Consider the following 7,240-nt stretch of genomic DNA (forward strand, 5'->3'; position numbering starts at 1 on the left):
CTTACACTAACTAGCACTACTCCAGTACCGAAGTATCCCACTAGTTACGTAAGAAATTTTGTGAATTTTTGTGTCATTTCCTTACAGTGGACGACTCCAGAAGATATTTATTGCTGAAAGTTTTTCAGGCATTTCTCTTTAGAAAGTTAGGAGCGTCTGTCTGACTTCTGTAGTAGTGTGGGGATGGAAATTGCATCTTGCAGGAGCCACAGGGTAAAGCGTACATCTCAGATTAATCCATTGCGCAGAATAACAGATCAACCCCACACCTCAGACCATCTATGCTACTTTGCGGCGGACGTCACTTACATCTAAGTAGATACTCCACAAACAACCATACTGTATGTGGCGCAGGGTAACCTGTACCGCTATTAGTCATTTCCTTTCCTGTTCCACTCGCAAATAGAGCGACTGTCTATGTGTGTCCATATGAGTTCTAATTTCATATGTCTTCCTGGTCCTCGCGTGCAATGTATATTGGTAGCAGTAGAATCGTTCGGCAGTCAGCTTAAAATGCCAGTTTTCTAAATTTTCTCAATACTGTTTCTAGAAAAGAACGTCGCCTTCCCCTCCAAGGATTCCCATTTGAGTGTTGTTCGAAATCGCCAGTAACAAATCTAGCAGCCCGCCTCTGAATTGCTTCGATGTCTTCCTTCAATCTGACGTGGTACAGATCACAAACACATGAGCAGTCCTCAACAATAGGACGCACCAGCGCCCTACGTGGGGTCTCCTTTACAGGTGAACCTCTCTTCCCTGAAATTCTCCCAATAAACCGACCATTCGCCTTCCCTGCCACAGTTCTTGCAGGCTCGTTCCACCCCATATCGCTTTGCAGCGGTACGCCCAGATATTTAAATGACTCGGACTCGACTGTGTCAAGCACGGCACTAGTAATATTGCATCCGAACAGTACAGGTTTGATCTTCCTACTCATCCGCATTAACTTACATTATTCCACACTTATAGCTAGCTGCCATTCGTCATACGAACTGGAAATTTTGTCTAAGTCGTTTCGTATCTTCCTTCAGCCACTCAACTCTACATCTTACCGTACATCACAGCATCATCAGTAAACAAATGCAGAGTGCTGACCACCCAATCTACCAAATCATTTATGTACATAGAGGACAACAGCGGTCCTGTCACACTTCGCCGGTTTCTTTTTTCTTCAGTGTCATTTTGAAACCTCAGACAAGGTAGGCCAGCAGCGGCAAACAGTCCATTTTCCATTAAATTCCAGTGCAGTACTGTGTGTGTGTTTTCTGTGCTGAGCAGACGTTACTTTTTCAGTGCGTCTACTTTTCTCGATCCAGGCAGACAAAGGGCAAAGAGAGCTCACATTCTGCCTGACAGTTGGGAGCAGGGATGGGTAATTTCCAACCTCCTCATACAATGCTGTCACCAAACGTATACCTGTCATTTGGAATGGTAGAAACAACACACGCAAGTAACAAGCTTTCGTGAATAAGCTCTATAGATATATTCATGTTCAAATCTGGTGCTCATTTATTACTGAATATATAATTAAATTAACCCCATTGTAATATATTTGGCCAACGGCAATGTCGCAGTGGATACACCGGTTCCCGTGAGATCACCGAAGTTAAGCGCTGTTGGGCGTGGTCGGCACTTGGATGGGTGACCATCCAGGCCGCCATGCGCTGTTGCCATTTTTCGGGGTGCACTCAGCCTTGTGATGCCAATTGAGGAGCTACTCGACCGAATAGTAGCGGCTTCGGTCAAGAGCACCATCATACTGACCGGGAGAGCGGTGTGCTGACCCTACGCCCCTCCTAACCGCATCCTCCACTGAGGATGACACGGCGGTCGGATGGTCCCGGTAGGCCGCTCGTGGCCTGAAGACGGAGTGCATTGTAATACACTTACTGTGGGATTGCAAAGATTAGTAATAGTTGGAATGGGCAAGAAATCTGCTGATGAGAACATACGGATAATAAAAACATCGGTTTCGATAATAAACACTAATGCGTACTAATCAATATATTGGTAACAGAAATATCGACGATAAATACCGATATTAGATGAAAAAATATCACTGTGTTGTTTCGGAAATCAGCCTCACGCAAACACAGTTTCCAAAACAACCCAGTTTTTAAATCCTAAACACGGAAGAACGAAAAGAGGAGCTTCAATCCTTAGTAAAATGAGAAAAAGTATCATTATTTTGACGTATCGATACTTTTTGCCCATCCCTGGCTGAGCTGACATTGAGGGCCAAGGTCAAGACGGCAGTGCGCCGCTGGTGCGATGCAAACGTGGCTCCACAATTAAACTATTTTCGTGCCAGGCGCACATCCTGTCGGCTCCACACGCGCCTACGCCCACGCAAACTGCGCACACTAGCCGCCCTGCATGTAAACACCGGCCACTCTCGCTTACTACGACGCGACCCGGTCGATCAGACCTACCATCTACACCTACACTGTTGTGCAAAAGCACGAAGGTCACTGACAAGTAACGTAGCTGGATGAAACGTGGACTGTACATATAAAAAACTATTTCACTATATTAGTATTCAAAGCTCTATACACTACTGGCCATTGAAATCGCTATACCGCGACGATGACGTGCTAAAGACGCGAAATTTTACCGACAGGAAGAAGATGCTGTGATATGCAAATGATTAGCTTTTCAGAGCATTCACACAAGGTTGGCGCCGGTGGCGACACCTACAACGTGCTGACATGAGGAAAGTTTCCAACCGATTTCTCATACACAAACAGCAGTTGACCGGCGTTGCCTGGTGAAACGTTGTTGTGATGCCTCGTGTAAGGAGGAGAAATGCGTACCATCACGTTTCCGACTTTGATAAAGGTCGGATTGTAGCCTGTCGAGATTGCGGTTTGTCGTATCGCGACATTGCTGCTCGCGTTGGTCGAGATCCAATGACTGTTAGCAGAATATGGAATCGGTGGGTTCAGGAGGGTAATACGGAACGCCGTGCTGGATTCCAACGGCTTCGTATCACTAGCAGTCGAGATGACACGCATCTAATCCGCATGGCTGTAACGGATTGTGCAGCCACGTCTCGATCCCTGAGTCAACAGATGGGGACGTTTGCAAGACAACAACCATCTGCAAGAACAGTTCGACAACGTTTGCAGCAGCATGAACTATCAGCTCGGAGACCACTGCGGTTACCCTTAACGCTGCATCACAGACAGGAGCGCCTGCAGTGGTGTACTGAAGACGAACCTGGATGCACGAAAGTCAAAACGTCATTTTTTCGGATGAATCCTGGTTCTGTTTACAGCATCATGATGGTCGCATCCGTGTTTGGCGACATCATGGTGAACGCACAATGGAAGTGTGTGTTCGTCATCCCCATACTGGTGTATCACGCGGCGTGATGGTACGGGGTGCCATTTGTTACACGTTTCGGTCACCTCTTGTTCGCATTGACGGCATTTTGAACAGTGAACGTTACGTTTCAGATGTGTTACGACCCGTGGCTCTACGATCAATGCGAAACCCTACATTTCAGCAGGATAATGCACGACCACATGTTGCAAGTCGTGTACGTGCCTTTCTGGATACAGAAAATGTTCGACTGCTGCCCTGGCCAGCACATTCTGAATATCTCTCACCAACTGAAAACGTCTGCTCAATGGTGGCCGAGCAACTGGCTCGTCACAATACGCCAGTCACTACTCTTGATCAACTGAGGTATCGTGTTGAAGCTGCATGGGCAGCTGTACCTGTATACATCATCCAAGCTCTGTTTGACTCAATGCCCAGGCGTATCAAGACCGTTATTATGCCAGAGGTGGTTGTTCTGGGTACTGATTTCTCAGGATCTATGCACCCAAATTGTCCGCAGCTCGTGTTCGTGCGGTAGCGTTCTCACTTCCCACGCCCGGGTTCCCGGGTTCGATTCCCGACGGGGTCAGGGATTTTCTCTGCCTCGTGATGACTGGGTATTGTGTGATGTCCTTAGGTTAGTTAGGTTTAAGTAGTTCTAAGTTCTAGGGGACTGATGACGATAGATGTTAAGTCCCATAGTGCTCAGAGCCATTTGAACCATTTATGCACCCAAATTGCGTGAAAATGTAATCACATGTCAGTTCTAATGTAATATATTTGTCTAATGAATACCCGATTATCACCTGCATTTCTTCTTGGTGTAGCAATTTTAATGGCCAGTAGTGTAGTTCGATGATTCTGAAGGGATTTAAATCTTTAGTAATAAGAAGGACGCGCCCAAGCGAATCCTGAACGAGCAGCGAGAGCTCAGTAGGATTGGCTGTTATTTTCGTCTGTTGTTAGAATCGCCCTTTACACCGTTTACCGAGTATTAGTTTGTCCCGGTCACAACACGGCTTTCATCGCCGCCATTAATATTGTTGAACAGCGATCCCAGGTGGCCAAGTGTTTGTTGCGAGAAGTACTTCGGCAGTTTACTCCCCGGGTAGGAGCCCGAGGAGTGCCGGCGATAACACGGCTGTGTCAACAAACCTGCGGACTGAGCGCTTTACGTGCAACGAGGAACCACGCAGCGAACTTCATAACGTCGTGTAACGAAGGGCCTGGACGTTCCTGGAGCGAAAGACCAAACAACGTACTTGTAATATTTGGAACAAGCTGATCATCTTTTACTTCCTGGGTGATATTACTATCGTTTTAGGCCGACAACATTCAAATATCACTAAGTAGAAGTCTAGCTTTAAAGATCGATCTGAAAAAACTGCCTGCCCATTGTTGTGTTGGCTACTGTGGAAGTCAGTACCGACACAAACAAGGAAGGATAGAAATTGTGATGGCTGGGGCAAGAATCCAAAATTATCTGTACATAACACTTTCAAATTAGAAGCACAATTTATTTCTGAAAAGAAAAGAAGCATAATTGCTTTCTTTGCTTCCTACACGTAAGTATTTTCATACACTATTACTACTCGCAGAGCCGGCCGTTGTGGCCGAGCGGTTCTAGGCGCTTCAGTCCGGAACCGCGCTGCTGCTACGGTCGCAGGTTCGAATCCTGCCTCGGGCATGGATGTGTGTGCTGTCCTTAGATGCGTTAGGTTTAAGTAGTTCTAAGTCTGTTGTTGTTGTGGTCTTCAGTCCTGAGACTGGTTTCATGCAGCTCTCCATGCTACTCTATCCTGTGCAAGCTGCTTCATCTCCCAGTACTTACTGCAACCTACATCCTTTTGAATCTGCTTAGTGTATTCATCTCTTGGTCTCCCACTACGATTTTTACCCTCCACGCTGCCCTCCAATGCTACATTTGTGATCCCTTGATACCTCAGAACATGTCCTACCAACCGATCCCTTCTTCTAATGAAGTTGTGCCACAAACTACTCTTCTCCCCAATCCTATACAATACCTCTTTACTAGTTGTGATCTACCCATCTAATCTTCAGCATTCTTCTGTAGCACCACGTTTCGAAAGCTTATAATCTCTTCTTGTCCAAACTATTTATCGTCCATGTTTCACTTCCATACAAGGCTACACTCCATACAAATACTTTCAGAAATGACTTCCTGACACTTAAATCTGTACTCGATGTTAACAAATTTCTCTTCTTCAGAAACGCTTTCCTTGCCATTTCCAGTCTACATTTTATATCCTCTCTACTTCGAACATCATCAGTTTTTTGCTCCCCAAATAGGAAAACTCCTTTACTACTTTAAGTGGCTCATTTGCTAATCTAATTCCCTCAGCATCACCCGACTTAATTCGCCTACATTCCATTATCCTCGTTTTGTTTTTGTTGATGTTAGTCTTATATCCTCCTTTCAAGACTGTCCATTCCGTTCAGCTGCTCTTCCAAGTCCTTTGCTGTCTCTGACAGAATTACAATGTCATCGGCGAACCTCAAAGTTTTTATTTCTTCTCCATGGATTTTAATACCTGTTCCGAATTTTCCTTTGGTTTCCTTTACTGCTTGCTCAATATACAGTTTGAATAACACCGAGGATAGGCTACAACCCTGTCTCACTCCCTTCCCAACCACTGCTTCCCTTTCATGCCCCTCGACTCTTATAACTGCCATCTGGTTTCTGTACAAATTGTAAATAGCCTTTCGCTCCCTGTATTTTACCCCTGCCACCTTTAGAATTTGAAAGAGAGTGAGTCTAGCGGACTGATGACCTCAGATGTGAAGTCCCATAGCGCTCAGAGCCATTTGAACCAACTACTCACAGAACGCAGCCTCAGTACAGTAAAATTTGCTCAAATAGGCTCATGCATAATCTGCCAAAACCGTACAAGTATTTCAGTCACGACGCATTCAGTGAACTTTTATATGCTGTTTGTTTGTATAAAACGGAGCGTGCCTAACGCGGGAACTGAAAGAAAATCTTAGAACATACTTAATAATTCGCTGTATAATGCCGAAAAGGGCCTATACAGTATTATTGTATTAGATTTCTGACGCATACAGTGGTTACGATTCCTACAAGCCACACCACAAGTTGGGAAACAGGGCCAAATTTCTAGTAGTTTACTGTCGAGTTGAGATTTTCACACACAAATATTTTATTAATATCTTACAGAAACTAGCAGTACGGCAATAAACAGCCTTTTAAACACGCCGCTAACGGCAATAAAGCAATTTATAGCAATACAACAGTTTAAAAAATGTAAAGAACATTAGTAAACAGGCTACTAAAGTAAATACAGAAATTTGTTAATAAAGGACGATGAGGTAGTGAAGCTACCAACACCGCCGTTAAAAAAAATCAAAGGTCTCAGCAAACACACGATTAATGGCATTAAAGGAATGGAGGAACTTAAAAAAGTTTTTAAACAAAAGTGTCCTGGAATATCATTAGATCATAACAGATATGACGGACCCATGTAAGGTGGCCACAAATCACCCACTCAGGGATGCTGAGGCTAGACAGAATACTGACCAATTTAAATACGCCCGTAAACACCATTGCCACTCTCAGGCTGGTCACTGCACCGACTTTTAGCCAGCGAAAACTTGTTATAAGATGGCTTAACTTGCTTACAGAATTAGAGCTAACCTCGTGCAAGGAAACATTACACCACACAGTCCTGAATGGGTGACCACATGATCAACCAACAAGAAGCATGAATTTACTCATACCACGCGACAGAATAGAGACACAATTAACTGCCAAAACTACACCTCTCATCGGACAGCAACGAGAGGAGGGGGAAAGATCACTGTCTTCAATCACAACGGTGCCGGGGACAGGAAACCCGATCGCCGGAGGCCACAAGGCAGAAGAGACAAGGGTTACGCA

General features: G+C 45.0%; 1 pseudogene; it reads left to right on the forward strand.

Annotated features, from left to right (window-relative positions):
- Positions 1–1,555: 1,555 nt before the first annotated feature.
- On the forward strand, positions 1,556–1,673 carry LOC126425485 (5S ribosomal RNA; annotated as a pseudogene).
- The last annotated feature ends 5,567 nt before the right edge of the window (positions 1,674–7,240 follow it).

Source organism: Schistocerca serialis, chromosome 10, assembly GCF_023864345.2.
Source record: "Schistocerca serialis cubense isolate TAMUIC-IGC-003099 chromosome 10, iqSchSeri2.2, whole genome shotgun sequence".
NCBI lineage: Eukaryota > Metazoa > Arthropoda > Insecta > Orthoptera > Acrididae > Schistocerca > Schistocerca serialis.